The 15,877-nt window shown below is 44.0% G+C and overlaps 1 protein-coding gene across 4 annotated transcripts in view; it reads left to right on the top strand.

Moving 5' to 3' along the window:
* Positions 1-546: 546 nt before the first annotated feature.
* The window catches only part of PRR7 (proline rich 7, synaptic), a 40,537-nt gene continuing 25,206 nt past the window's right edge, over positions 547-15,877 (top strand). The window contains exon 1 of one of the 4 annotated variants that reach the window (XM_072146020.1): positions 547-701. The gene's annotated coding sequence lies outside the window, so the exon portion shown is untranslated. Of the gene's footprint in view, positions 728-767; positions 1,058-15,877 lie in introns of those variants that run through there. The other 3 variants (XM_072146017.1, XM_072146019.1, XM_072146018.1) reach the window with 3 other exon arrangements.

Below are 15,877 nucleotides of genomic sequence, written 5' to 3'. Positions count from 1 at the left end.
AAACAGAGTAATTACATGGTCACCCAGAACAATAGGTGTGAGGATCCTGCTTCCTAGAGCTTACAATTTAGGAGGAAGGTAATAAGAGGTATCATTTTTGTGGTCTCTACTATGTCGTGATGTATTGGGGTGCAGGGCCATTGTCCTATTCTATGAGAGCTGTATGGCAATGTGGCCCTTTGGAGCAATAAAGGTTGTGCTATACAAAATAAAAGCAAGTCCCGCTGCCAAATCAAGCGGTGACATTTCCCTGACGCCCCTTCTATATATTTGTGAGCTGTACTTCTTTGGATATTAGGAAATGTACTTTTCTCTGTGCCCACACACAGGAGGCTATGACACATGAGGTGGGCAGCAGGGCTGGGGGCATCCTGGTGCTCCGGGGCAATGTCCAGGTATCAGAGGGCAGTGGAAGACCCTGTGTGTGTAAATTATGAGACCCATCACCCCCCCCCCCCCCTACCCCCAGCCGCCTGACACATTGTGCTGCTGCCTGCAAATGTCGTGATTTCCTGGTTACTCTGTTACCATGACAACAGCAGCTCTCGGTGTAATGAATAGGAATCCGGCGACACATGCCAGCACACAGGGTGCACGTGCTGCCGCACACGGAGGGGGGCGCCCCACACCCCCGGGCACTGGGGACATGGACACTTCACCTCCTCCCTCTGGGGATAAGGGAAGCCTATAGACACCCAGAGGTAATGGGGGAGCACGGGCAGCACAGGTAAGAGGACATGATGGGGGATTCTCTCCTCCGTCACAGGGACTCCCAGCTGCCCCCTGCCCCGCAGCTTGTGGGTGGACTCTAGACAAGCTGCGGGCACTGAGGAGGGTGGTGTATGGAGTGTGCCACCAGCATCAGACGAGAACACAGCCCCAGCAGCCAAATCCGGGGGAGGGAGATGTAGGAAGGAGGAAGACAGACTGTCAGCTCAGTGTACCAGGCAACAAAAGGCTGGCACCATCCTGTCTGCGGCACCGCTGCCACCCCAGGTACCAGGGAACCTCTGCAGAGGGAGGGGCAATGCATGTAGCAGAGGGGGCACAGCGAGAGGTGAGTGGGGGGACACGGGGGACATTGCAGCTGTATACGATGTGCAAGCTCATATATACTGCATGTGATGTGCCAGCTTGTATATATACTCAATGTCATGTGCCAGCTTGTATATATACTACCAGTGATGTGTCAGCTCATATATGTATACTCTATGCCATGTGCCAGCTGTGCCATATATATATCTATGTATGTGATGTGCCAGCTCATATATACTGCATGTGATATGCCAGCTTGTATATATACTCAATGCCATGTGCCAGCTATGCCAGCTCATATATACAGCTTGTATATATATGCTGCATGTGATGTGCCAGCTTGTAAGTATACTGCATGTGATGTGCCAGATCATATATATACTTCATGTGATGTGCCAGCTCATATATATACTGCTTGTGATGTGCCAGATCATATATATACTGCATGTGATGTACCAGCTTGTAGGTATACCAAATGTGATGTGCTAGCTATGCCAGCTCATACACACATTATATATGCTGCATGTAATGTGCCGGCTCATATGTATACTGTATGTAATGTGCCGGCTGATGTATACCATATGTATGGGTATAGATATAGGGTTGCTGTCTTCACTACCTGCATCTCCCTGTTGCTCCTGATGTGCTATGGATGTTGTGTCTGAGAAGCATCCGCAGACGGTGATTTGTGCAGACGCTGTGTTCCTGTATCACGACCCAGTGTGACAGCTGGCATCCTGGTTATATATTGCCCCTACACCAAGAGCCTCTGTATAGAGATCTATACATCTTCACTTCCATATCTATCAGCCCATGAATGACATACGCATTGCACATCTTACAGCTGCATCGTGGAACTTTGCATCCTCATTGCAGCCATGTACAAGTTGTGGGCATCTCTATGATGTGTATTATTAGACTGTTAGTCAATCTGCGTTATGTTTATTACATGTTTTATTGTGACTTCTTCGCTTCATACCACGGGCAATCTTGTGTTCCCACACAGAATGAATGGTTTTGCAGCCCTGTCTATGCAAAGTTTTGATGATCTCTATGTTAGATCTTTAGTCTTTAATTTGAATGTCAGTTTTATACCATGTAAAAGACAGGAAACATGAGGAAATACAACTTTTACATATGCTATGGTATCTGAAATGGGATTTTTGCTGTTGATTTGTTTTATTATAAGGATAAATACATGTTCTTTAGCTCTAAGGCACAACCCCCCGGCTACATGTAAAGTGCAGCTGTAAGTGATGTGTCACCCAGTGATACATGTGACAGCAGGCTAATAGCTGTAGCGTTGTATGTGGCATCGCAGGACGTGACGTCACATGGAACATCAGCCACATACAAAGAATGAAGAACATTGCCCAAAGGAAAAACAAACTAGAATACCTGTTTTTTACCTAGAGGCCATTTTATTATATAATTTTTACCCATGACACAGCCTATACAATGGCAATGGGGCCCTACCATGGAAGGATTGAACAAATCCTCCTGAACCAGTTTGTTCAAGAAATTGAGAAGTATCGCTGACCTTGATCCTCCCGATGTGCTTTAGGCTACATGCACACTATGTATGCCCGCAGTACCGCCCGTAGTACGGCGGCCATACATCAGCCCCTCTCCATAGGAATACACAGCGCACTACGCCGTATTCCTTCGAAAGATAGGACATGTCCTATCTTTCTAAGGGCTACGGAACGGTATGTTGCCTCACGTGTACTGTGTACGCACGAGCGGTATGGTGCCGCAAGGCCAATGAAGTTTATGGGGGACGTGTCCCCCATACGTTGGTTAGAATGTAGCCTTTGACTGTATTTGCATCCACAGGGTGCTAATACAGTTTATAACTTAAAGGGGTATTACCACAAAGACAAGCTTCTTATATGTACTCAGGATAACAAAATAACACATACTCTCTAATTCACAAAAATACAGCATTTTACAGGTATAATTCCAACCTGTCTCTATCAGTCCTGCGGTACACAATTTCAGTTGCCCCTAGACACGACCCTGTAACTTCTGGCTTAGGGTTGGGGACACCATCTTGGTTTTCTGTGTGACTTTCTGTGTGAGTTTCTCTCTCTCTCTGCTCTCTGCACTCTTGCCCTGCCCCCCTGCAGTCCAGGACAGAGCTCACACTGATACATAGACACTGGGACACATTTACTTAACCGCCTGATCCGGAATGCACATCTGCTGCAATCCACGTAGATCCTGCGCCCGATATCCTGCATGTGTCGCTCCCCGCTCAGGTCCACCGGAGTTCACCTTCTTCTTCCTGGTGCAAATAAGTGCTTGGCTTGCGACACAAATTTGAATGTTTAATCCCACGCTTAGTCCAAATCCGTCGGATCGTCCGATGGCCCGCGATTGCCGGCGCGATTGTGACATAATGCCCCCCGCGAACCCCCAAAAGTCGGAAAACCTGACGAAAATGTGGCCGCAGGAACCCTTAGTAAATAAGCCCCACTCAGTTCCTGTCAGCAGCAGCGTGATGAGAACTATAAGCTACAGGCAGATAAGTTCTTTATGGGGGTAGGAAGCTACATCAGATCTAGTGTGTTGTGGAATAGCAGAGATGCAGGTAGAGATGTAGCAGAGAATAGCAGAAATGTGCATTGTGTGCAATAGGTATCTCATGGATCTCATCATCTCTCATCTCTGATCGGTCTCATTTCTCTTTCTGTGTCAGATACTAGCACAATGTTCAGAAGCTAAATGAAAGTGTATATAAACCTGTACCCTGATAATCTAACCACATTGTCAGCACACAAATCAGAATGTGTCTGCTTAGAAAGTCCACACAATAGTCTCCTTTCCTAACCCGAGAAAGGGATCGAGCTAAATCATAACATGGATAAGCAAAACAAGAAAGCTGTGAGGCCACTTTGTTGGTCGAATACTTTCCACCAGGGGAGGAACCTAAAGAGAGAAACACTATAATGGAAAGTTTTATTGCCTTTTATATCTCAGGCCTCCTCCTGATTTGGGAAGGTGATGTTTTTATTCACATATGATTTACATGCTTTCAGTCGTTCAGTGCAAGGAGTATGTTCTTCTTTTAGGATAACTCTATGCCTTGCTCCTTTTGTCTAACGGTTTAGGTTGTGCACATGATTTTTAATAGACATAGGAAAAGTCTGGCGTGTATTGGTATTAGAACTGGCGACCTCAATCTTATGGTGACCCTCATATTTCAGTAACGTTTTGCCTCTTATGCTAAAGCTGCTTTGTTTTTTTCATTGGGGCCACCCAGCTTGTGGTCACCCCATATGTTTCCGTGCTATTTATTCATCAAGAATTGACATAAAAATGGCCTTGGAATCGCTTATGTCTTCAAGTCTGCATTATAGAACAGGAGGGGGGGGGGGTAGTATTTGCAGTAAGACACAGTAAAACGCTATCACGTTATAACTGCACAGTGATGTGAACACTCAATAGAGTAAATGCAAATGCATACATTTAGTGCACGGTCTATAATATGTAGTTTATTAAAGCACTAGATGTAGCTTTCACGTAGGGCCCCAATCTAAGCTTTGGATTTCATTTATTTTTTTTTATATTTCTTCTAATATGTTTTCATAATTTATTTGTTAACGTAGCATATCATATGCGCTCAATAACAAATCCGTGGAGGTCTCTTTCACAATTACATATCCCTTTACACCCACCCATCCAGGGTTGGCGCCAGCACAGGGCATGCCCCGGCAAGTGCCTGGGCCCAGAGCTGCTGGGGGGCCCACATAAGGCTGTACATAAGGAATCCGTAAGGGTGTGAGGGCAACTTATATAAAATAACCATGAGGGAGCTGTTTGGTATGATAAACTAGGGAATATTTTAGGGAACAGGAGACTGTTTTAGTTTCCAATTTTTAATGCCGCCATATGAAATCACTGCAAAGAGGCTCTGTCACCCAGGGGCCTACTGAAACCTGGAACTGACCCTGCACCCAACCCAGGAGGGCAAGAGGCAGGGCAAGTAAGGTGAAGCAGGAGTGTAATTGTTTGGGTCTTTACCATGCTCTGTCAGGAATGGTGATGGGCCAACCAAAGGTGGGATTTCCTAATCCATGACACATAAAAGAGTTTTGTATGTCCATCCTTTTGTGTAGCCCTCACTCATGCAAATCAACCCACCCAAAATAAATACTTCATTAAAAAACTATGGTTAAAAAAATTGCCCTGATCACTATATGGTTCCTTTCCATGGCTGCAATGTTAAAAAAATCAATTTGTAAACTTTATGTGAGTCTATGGGGCTTATTTACTAAGGGTCTGCGGATCGCATTTCAGTCAGGTTTTCCGACGTTTTCGGGGATCGCGCCGGTGGGACAGGTATTTAAAAAGGGATTTTGGCGCATGTGATTGGATTTTATGCGACACAAATCAGGGGGTGGGACATTGGATGATCCGACTGATTCGGACTATGCGTGGGATTTAACATACACCGGGAGGAAGAGGGTGAACTCCGGCTGACCTGATCAGGGAAGAGATATATTCAGGAAATCGGGCGCATGATCTTATTGAATCGCGGAACTCCGAGGGATCGGGTAAGTAAATATGTCCCTATGAGTCCAATGAGGCCCTGTATAATCAGTGGTTACTGCATTGCCCTACCTTCACGTTCCTGATTGACAGGTCCCGCTGCTAGGACATCCTGCAGTGTAGAACATTGAGAGAGAGCTCTGTTACATCATTGGCCACTTCATATCCTGTGACCAGTGTTATGTCATCTAAGCTCCTGTTACATTTGCACGGTACCCCATGTATGTATCTTATCACGTGAAATCACAGCAGCCTCAATGGCGGATGGGAAGAAGTAAAAGTCCATGGAGGCTGTTGTGAATACATGTGATCAGATACATACATGAGATAGATGTTGCAAATGTAAATGGACCTGAGAAATCACCCTTGTCACATGACATACTGAAATTAGATATTGGGAGGAGGTGGCCGGGAATATAACAAAGTTTATTTATGGAGATCTGAGGGAAACAATTTTTAGTTAAAAGAAGGGTGTCAGTTTCTAGGACTCTATGGGAACTTGTCACTATCTGTATTTGTGAAAATGTTGTGACAGGATCTATTTAAGATTAACATCTACCAGTTTGAGTTTAATGTAACCAGGAAATACTCATCTATATTATAGATCTGTGTCATATAATGCTTATAACATAACAATGTTATAACCTAGAGGCAATACAGTAGACACCATATGGAGGCACATGCTGCTCCAAAAGTCTATTATGCATGAAGGAGTCATACTTGAATATCCATGACCAAGATGATGACCATGGTGAATTTTACGTAGATTAGAGAGGACAGAAGGGATGCAGTCATCATAAAAAAAGATGGCTGTATAATTCTAAATTACCTATTTGCATGCCTGCCATATGCCAGCATATCATTGTATATAGTAAGCCATCAGAGTCTGAATATTTTTACCAGGCCTGTCATCTGTGTTGTTTTTATGATGAGATGCAAATACATGGAAGTACAAAAATGTGCTAAAAACCATTTAGTAATTTGGCCCTGGATATTTTTACAGCATTCCTAATCTCCATTGAAATCTATATGTAATATAGTATATTCAGGTATCTTGACTCGCTTTGACCAGGCTGGGGGAACATGTTTCGTAATAGATTGCTTACAGTGGTAATCCCATAAGGGATAGTTATGGATATTTAGTCTATGATTACTAAAACTGGGGTCCCGACACCCCATTCCTAGACTGTGCATCAATGTACTGGAGGTCAGCTCCTTTCAAACCCACATCCCTACAGTACTGTTATGAGAAGGAGCAGGGGGCTGGGATCCTGTCCTCTACTGATTGGTGGGGTGTTCCAGAGGTGACACAATCATAATAATTATTCAAATAATTTTTTTGTATATAACGTCAATATATTGTACAGCACATAGATGAATGTCTATTTGGGAAGGCCTCTCTGAGAACTTTTGTTACCTCCAACATAAGACACAGATGACTAGACATGAGGGACCATATGTGATGCCATGGCAGAAGTAGCTTATGGCTCACATATTTTGACCCCTTACTATGACCACTAACAAAAAAAACAGAAGATTAAAGGGGTTGGCCCCTCTTGTACATAAGTTGCCCATGTACCTTTACTGCCTTGTGTATAATCCCTGAATATTTATCAAGTGATTCATCAGTCCTGTTACTAACTTTTGTACTGTGTGCAGATCCTCCCTTCTTCCTTCTTTACATCTTTGCGCTCTGCTGAATAGGAGGAGCTTCAGCGGTAGCACAGTATGACTTATCATTCTCTCTCCCCATCTCTTCTCCCGGTCTCTATCAGTGAGGGAAGACTGTGAGAAGGGAGACAACATTATGGTTGACCGGAAGCATAGACAGAGACTGAAACTTTTGGGGAGATTTATCATCAAGTTTCTGAGGTAAAACTGTTCTAGTTGCCCATGGAAACCAATCAGAACTCCGCTTTAATTTTATAAATGACTGTGGGAGAATGAAAGTTGAGCTCTGATTGGTTTCCACGAGCAACTAGAACAGTTCTGCTCTAAGAGACTTATCTCCCCTATGTCTGTTTGAACAGGGCAACAGGGCAGAACAGGGAAAGGCTTGAGCTTTAAAAGGAGCCAAAGACAGGTACATATACATGCAGAGGCATGTCTAATGAGAGGGTTTTATTGAAGTGGCAAATCTTCATACATTGGATACGGAAAGTATTCAGACCCCTTTAAATTGTTCTCTTTGTTTCATTGCAGCCAATTGGTAAGATCAAAAAAGTTCTTTTTCTTGCTCATTAATGTACACTCTACTCCCCATCTTGACAAAAACATAAAAATATTTTTTTTTTGCTAATTTACCCATATATACTATATACTGGAGTATAAGCCGACCCGAGTATAAGCCGAGACCCCTTTAACACAAAAAACTGGAAAAACCTACTGACTCGAGTATAAGCCAAGGGTGGAAAATGCATTGGTCACAGCCCCAGTAGTGTATAGCCTGTCAGCCCCTTGTAGTATATAGCCTGCCAGCCCCCTGTAGTATATAGCCTGCCAGCCCCCTGTAGTATATAGCCTACCAGCCCCCTGTAGTATATAGCTTGCAAGCCTCTGTAGTATATAGCCTGCCAGCCCCTTGTAGTATATAGCCTGCCAGCCCCCTGTAGTATATAGCCTGTCAGCCCCCTGTAGTATATAGCCTGTCAGCCCCCTGTAGTATATAGCCTGCCAGCCCCCTGTAGTATATAGCCTACCAGCCCCCTGTAGTATATAGCCTACCAGCCCCTGCCCTACAGTATATAGCCTGCAGCCCCTGCCCCCAATATAATGCCTGTTGGAAAAAAAACAAACAGTGTACTCACCTTCCCACGCCCCCTCCGGCAGGTCCTCTTCTATACAGCGATGCTTCGGCATCGGCTCCGTGTCCCATGGTCCGTCGCAGGCACCATGATATCAGCCACCCGCTAACATCATAGTGTGTGCCAATGCCAGCCCACATAGTAGAATGTCAGCAAGCCATCCCTGCGACGGACAGCGGGACAAGGAGCTGGAGCATCGCTATATATAGAAGACCCGCTGGAGGGGCGTTGGAAGGTGAGTACACTCTGTTTTTTTTTTGAGTGTGAGGTGAGGATTTTCATCACATTTTTTGTGCGGGAAAACTCAGCTAATACTCGAGTATATACAATATTAAACAAGAAAAACGGAAATATCACATGGTCATAAGTATTCAGACCCTTTGTTCAGTATTGAGTAGAAGCGGCTTTTGAGCTAGTACAGCCATGAGTCTTCTTGGGAATGATGTTTATCTAACCTGGATTTGGAGATCCTCTGCCTCTTCCTTGCAGATCCTCTCCAGTTCCCTCAGGTCGGATGGTGAATGTTGGTGGAGGCCATTTTCAAGTATCTCCAGACATGCTCAGTTGGGTTTAGGTCAGGGCTCTGGCTGGGCCAGTCAATAATGGTCATGGAGTTGTTCTGAAGCCACTGCTTTATTATGCTTAGGGTCAATGTCTTGTTGGATGGTGAAGCTGGGAGTCCTTTATGTGTTTTGCACTCTGTATGAAGCTTTCATATCTCTTGCACTGAGGAGAGGCTTCTGTCAGCCCTCTCTGCCACTCCTCAGGTGGATGACTTCAGTGACTTCAGTCAACTTTGTGGAACTTTCTCCAATCTCCCTACTGCATCTGTTTTTTTTTCTGTCAAGATGAGCGAATACCCCCTGTATATTTGGGAATTGTGACCGACTACTATTCTGATTTACCAGAATGGTCACGGTGGTCCAACATGCACATTTTTTTTTTTGTAGTCTCTGGGAGACTTAATTATTTAATTAATATTATTATTTATGAATTCATATTTTTTTATTCCAGCTCTTTAGTTGTGGTGTCTGTTATCTTCTTTCTTGTCTTACCAATAGTTTACAGATACCAGCATTATCTCCTGTGCGTCTGACATATCACTGTCCATGGACTGAAATGGAATTATTTCCTTTTATATAAATTCCTTTATAGACGGATAACCAAAAAGGACTATGGTTAATTATAAATTCACCAACCAGAAGTGAAGTTACAGTAATGCAAAGGATTGATGCCTTCTCATTACTATACCACAGCAGGGACATAAAGTGTCGTGCTGGGCATTTTCCATGAAACCAGATGAGCCTCAGGCAGTGTCTTGTCCTGGGGCAGAGTTTTAATATTTTATGTTGTCCTTTCAAAACCTGTCAGTAGTGTAACTTTTTATCGCGTGGACATCCTACTCTGCAGATCTTGTATGGCAGAGACTGGTCATAGAGATTGGCACAGAAACAGCAAAATGAGCAACGGTCTAATCTCACGTCTCCTGCCTTCTATGATATTGAGGAGATAGACTGGAGAAACAGAACCTTATGTCAGGGCTTAAAAGGAACCTGTCTCCTCAAAACCCCACAATAAACCCTGCACAGTATCTTATGGATGACTGCAATTGTGGGGCAATGGTGCCAGTGTGGCTCCTCTGCGTTGGTGCTTTATCACATAAAAAGACTTTTACACCTCATCATTTTCTTCTGAGATCCAGTCACTGCAGGAGAGTATTTGGATCCAGTCAAGTTCCCCACCTTCTCACAGCCTCTCCAGCTCCACATCACTACAACTTGTTGGTTTGTATATTCTGCGCATGCATAAAGTCACGAGTCTCTTGCTTAGTGCCAGCTTTGACGGCCTTGCTCCAAGATTGACAATACTCAGCCGGGACGAGCCGCCCAGCTCCGAAATGATAGATGGACTGTGCATGTGTGAAATATTATAACCCAGTTATAGTGAAGTGGAGCTGGGGGCTGTGACAAGGGGCGTGCAGAGAAGGCGGGTGGGGGAGGGGGGCATGACTGGATCTGAGAGCTCTCCCGCCTCCTTGACTGGATCTCAGAAAAATGATGGGCAATAAAATTATTTTATGTGCCGCAGCACCAAAACAGAGGAGCTGCACGGCAGCATTACATCACAATTACAGTCACCTCTGTATTGTGGGGTTTTGAGGTGACAGGTTGCCTTTAAATTATAATGTGCCCCATACCGAGCACACCGACAATATGATGCCCCTTAAGGGACCAACACTTAAACTGCCCCTATGTGACCCTCCATCACGATGTGATGCCTTCTTGTAGTCCCCTCACTAGCCTCTACAGCACCCCCAATCTGTGACTGTTCTGCTGAACCCTGGACAGTTGGGAGGTATGGAGGATACAGTGCCACTATGTATGAGGATGAGTCTGCTATACTACTGTAGTAGGCACAGATAGTTTAGTAGTGTAAAACTAATAGCAGAATAATAACAATAATCTTTATTTACTGTATATAGCGCCATTATATACCCCTGTTATTCTCAACATCTGTATGTATACACAGTCGTCTATCAAGGGCAGCAGAGGCTGAAGAAAAATCTGCTTTAACCTGCGGTGACATCACTAGAGCAGGAGTGAATATTTGTCATTGACATAAAACTCATGTCTGCGTGGCACATCTGCAGTCATTGTCTGCAGTAGAAGCAGGAAGGTTCTCCCCTGTAGAGTGTGTCTTGACAAATCATTCCCTGATTTTAGCATTTGATAACATAGTCTGGAAGCCAAGTTCATACGTATCCATTGCAGAGAAAATTCCAACCAAAACTCAAGTTAGATACAAAGGAAAAAAGGGTATAATAAAAAGTACTTTGAGAACAGTTCTTCCTCAGTAGCCAGTGCACAGCTCCTTAACCTCCTAGGTGCCACCATTCTTCCTTTTAAGAGGACTGAAATGTCTTCTTTAGTACACAATTATGGGGGTTCAAAAAAGTATGGACATCAGTTACCCCAATAATAGACAGAGCAGTGTTGCCACACTGCGCCCCTAAAAAAAAACACACTTCAATTGTCACCTGGATATGCATACAAGGCACCCCGGTCCTATAGTTATATAATAATAATAATTCCTTTATTTATGCAGCGCACACAGATTATGCAGCGCTGCACGGTGCTTGCCAAATCAGTCGCTGTCCCCATGGGGCTCACAATCTAATCAACCTACCAGTATGTTTTTGTAGTTACGAAAATCCTCCCCATTTATGAATATACAGCACCCCTCCTATATACTGCTCCCCCACCCATAAATTTATATACAGCACCCCTCCTGCTATATAATAATAATAATACTTTATATAGCGCACACAGATTACATGGTGCCCTTTCTGCTTTCTATCCCCCCACTACACAGCTTCACCCCCTTATACAGCAGCCTTTTCCCCCCCTTTATTAATGGCCCTTCCTCCCTATATAGTTAACTCTCCTCCCCTTTGTACTGTGCGTCTTTAATACAGTGCCCCATACCCCCTTCCCCTCTGTACCCTTTCAATATAGTTTACCCCTCACCTCTGCACTCTACACACTTTATCCAGGGCCCCCACCCTCTCTATATAGTTAACTCTCACCTAACCCTCTGTACATGACACCCTTTATTGCAGCCAAAAATAAAACAAACTTGTACTTACCTCCCAGGGATCCCACAATGCACTCAACACGCTGCAGTCAGGCTCTTCTGCTCCTCAGCAGAGTGCAGACGACAGCACAATGTATAGAGTCGCACTGCTTGTGTCAGGGAGTGGGTGCATGCAGAGATCAATCCGCTTTTAGCAGGCCCTTTTTTGGAATGGCCAATGCCTTTGGGCCCATAAGCGTCTGGAACTCCCATGCATCATAGCAACTGTGTGGTCTGTCTCCATTGTGGACAGCACACTACTGGCTGCACTTCCTTCCTTGCATAGTCATTGCACTGCCTTTATCTTAGTTTTTCCCATGTTTTCATCAATGTCTGCCCACTTCCCACAGCTTTTCCTTTCCTACCCTTTTCCGCAGTAGTCCCTGGTCTAACCACTACACTGAGAATTCTCTGTTTATCAGACGCTCGGAACAGGTTAAGGTTAGGACCCTACCTATCTGATATTGAGGACCTATTCTATGGATATATTATCAATATCTCTATCCAAGAAGACCTTGTAATTATCATTCATAATTAAGCGATTATTACCCTCTTGTGAAGATAGGCCATAGGTCCTTTTCTTATGTGGGTTTTGAATTGCGTTTACAATGTATTTATAGGAAATCACCCATTTAAAGGGTACTCACCTCCGTTCCTCTTCATTCCGATCGCGGTGCTGTCCTCCTCTAAGCTTGTTACGCCAGGATCACCTAGAAAAGAAAGTTATAAAAAGCAGCACGGAGCATAGGGACAAGATGTCCGGCACTCCAGGCTGCTAATTATGCACGCCACCGCACCTCCCTCTCTAATGCTTCCAGGTAACATCACACGAGAGGCGTGTTAAGCTTAGGGGAGGACATCGCTATTTAAACCATTTTTTTAAATGGTTGGTTTTCTTTAATATCACATTTACATAGCATTTATATTGCACACAGTTCAAATGACTTGGATGAACACTGCCTATGTGTCTTGTCTATCAGCATCAGTCAGAGTTCACCAACCCTAGTCACAAGCCTCTCACCCAGCCAAACCAGTTCCCTACGCTGTACTGAGGAGACCCAATCAGGTTGAAACAGCGTTGTCTACAGTTGGGAGTCTGTTCTTCCTGGAATAGATATACTAGTTTGGTTTAATCCAAATTCATTTCATTAGGCTTCTTGAAGGTCATGCTTGATGTCAAGGTAGCTAAAAGAGGCATGGTTTTCCTTCCATCCTGGAAAACTTTGCATATTTTCTCAGTCAGAGTTCACACTGATCTGGCAGGAGCGGTCTGTGATCACCTGTGTCAGGACAGCTGGTGAAGCGGATGCTGTTGGTGACAAGCCCACTTGGCAATGTTGATGTTCTAGTCACCATGGTGACTGGCTTCTTTCCAGTTCTGTTCTTTAACAATTCATAAAATGAATACAGGTTTTCCCTAGTGTTTTTTTTACTGAGGACATACACGCTCATAAGAAAGAAAAAATATCAACAGGTCCTCCATATATTTCCACCATATAAAATGAAGCAGATTATCTTCTATAAAGGGATGTTCTGATGGGTAAATGTCACTGGCCAGGAAGCGGAGGTGACTTGTTTTCAGGAACCTGTTCTGTGATGTAGCACAAGTCTATTTGTGTCGCTGCGTGCATCCTGTTTCTATTTACACGCTGCTACTAGCACGACCTTGTGTACAAGTGGAGGAACATTACTGTGTGCAAGGATCTATAAAAGCGCAGCATGACCTCACCGCTACCTATTCACCAACCTCCACTATAGTGAATTTGCAATAAACCTGCACATACAGGGCTTTGTGGCTGACACTTTACATATTTCAACAAAGAGGAAGAAAATAGAACTTAAAACTAGATCTCCATATTGTGGAAATGATTCATCTGTTTGATGAAGACTTGGTTCTCATTTGTGAAAAGTAAATTGGTAATGGCTATACATAGATAGACATATTATATACATATATATATATCTAGAGAGAGAGAAGCGCCAGAACAAAAACAGCTGTCCTTATTTTGGACAAAAGGGCTTGCTCCAGCCGGCAAAACAAAATGCATAGTCCATATGATAAATCTCAGTCCATGTCATTAAGCACAATACACATTAAGAGGTACAGTGCCATACTTCACCCTCCTGGGTTAGGAGCACCTTTTCAGTCCTCAGACTTCCCCACACAGCAAGGCTCAGCTCTGGCTCTGCTATTCCCTGTGTTCCACTCAGCTACACACAGGTAGGGAACCACCCACCCTTCTCCTGACACAGGTGGCTTTACATAGGGCTGCAAGCCCTGGCCTGGAACGTGGGAGCAGCCATCCCACCCAGCACTGTTACTGCTCCAGAAAAAACCCGGATCAGCTGCTTTGCAGCTATGCTAAAATAACAAAAGTGTCAGTGGCCGAACGCCGCTGACACCAGCAATACTGGTTTTTACTTCACCGAGGTCAGGCACCACGTATCTACCATCCACGACAACACCTTGTGCCTTTCTTCATACCCCCCCTCTGCCCAACACCGGGGGTCTGGGCACCTTCAGCCAGCATGCGATAATCCCTAGACAACGCATCTGCGTTACCTTGTAATTTGCCAGGCCCATGCTCCACTGTATAATTAAAGTCTTGCAAAACCAAGAACCTGCGGGTCACACCGGCATTGTTACCCTTTTTTTTCCCCTGAGTTATTTCAGAGGAGCGTGATCTGATACCAGCCAGAACTTTTGACCCAGGAGGTAGTACTGGAACGAATTTAGGCCCCACTTGATGGCCAAGCACTCTCCCTCGATTATTGAATACTGGCAGTCCCTGGGTTACATACAAGATAGGTTCTGTAGGTTTGTTCTTAAGTTTAGTTTGTATGTAAGTCGGAACCGTATACTTTATTATTGTAACCCCAGTCAAAAATTTTTTGGTCTCTGTGACACCAGGAATAACAATAAATCTTAATTACAGGCATCATTGATAAGTGTTATAGCTGTTTATTGTAGCCTAGGACTAAAGTACAGTAAATTACCAAAATCCAGAGGTCCGTTTGTAACTAGGGGTTGTATGTAAGTCAGGTTTTCTTAAGTAGGGGACCCCCTGTAGTTATGTTCCACTGGGGAAAGTTTTCTGCTGAGATAGCACACTGGATGTTCCTACCTATTTACCACCTGCGACATTACAGCCCCTAGACTTACCTCTGATGTGTCTGTTTGTATCACAAACTCACAAGAAAAATCAGGGGCTATCAACACTGGCTGTCTACAGAGAGCAACCTTAAAGGGGTATTCCAGGAATATGAATGTCTGATACAAAAACCCATAATGCTATAAATAAATGAAACTTAATGTCATTAGTCTCATGTGATGTGGACATGTGACCAGCGGCCATCTTCTGTCCTGTGTATGCTCTGCAACGGACCGCGCGGAGGAAATTAACGGACTGATTAAAGGGCCAGTAGCATTTTAATTCTTCATTACCGTCTATCTCATCAGCATTTTTCTGCTAAAGGGAGCAAAATTTGAAATAACTAATTACATATTAGCTTATATTTTACTGACTCATTTATATATGAATTATGCTGATTCCTGGAATACCCCTTTAAGCTTCTGGAAAGCCCCTTCAGCCTCTGGGGACCACTTGATCATGGCCATTTTTTTCCCTTTGTAAGGTCAGTAAGGGGTACTGCTATTTCAGCGAAGTTGGGGATAAATCTTATAATATCCCACAATACCGAGAAATGCCCTCATTTGTTTATCCGTAAGTGGGCGGGGCCAATCCTGGATGGCTTCTACCTTATTTAATTTCACCTCTCCCTATGATATAACCCAACTATCTGGCTTCTTCCATCCTAATGGCACACTTACTTGGATTTATAGTGAAAAC

The sequence above is a fragment of the Engystomops pustulosus genome, chromosome 4 (genome assembly GCF_040894005.1).
Source record: "Engystomops pustulosus chromosome 4, aEngPut4.maternal, whole genome shotgun sequence".
NCBI lineage: Eukaryota > Metazoa > Chordata > Amphibia > Anura > Leptodactylidae > Engystomops > Engystomops pustulosus.
Note: the sequence above shows the minus strand (reverse complement) of the source record. Positions and strands in the feature narration are given on the sequence as shown.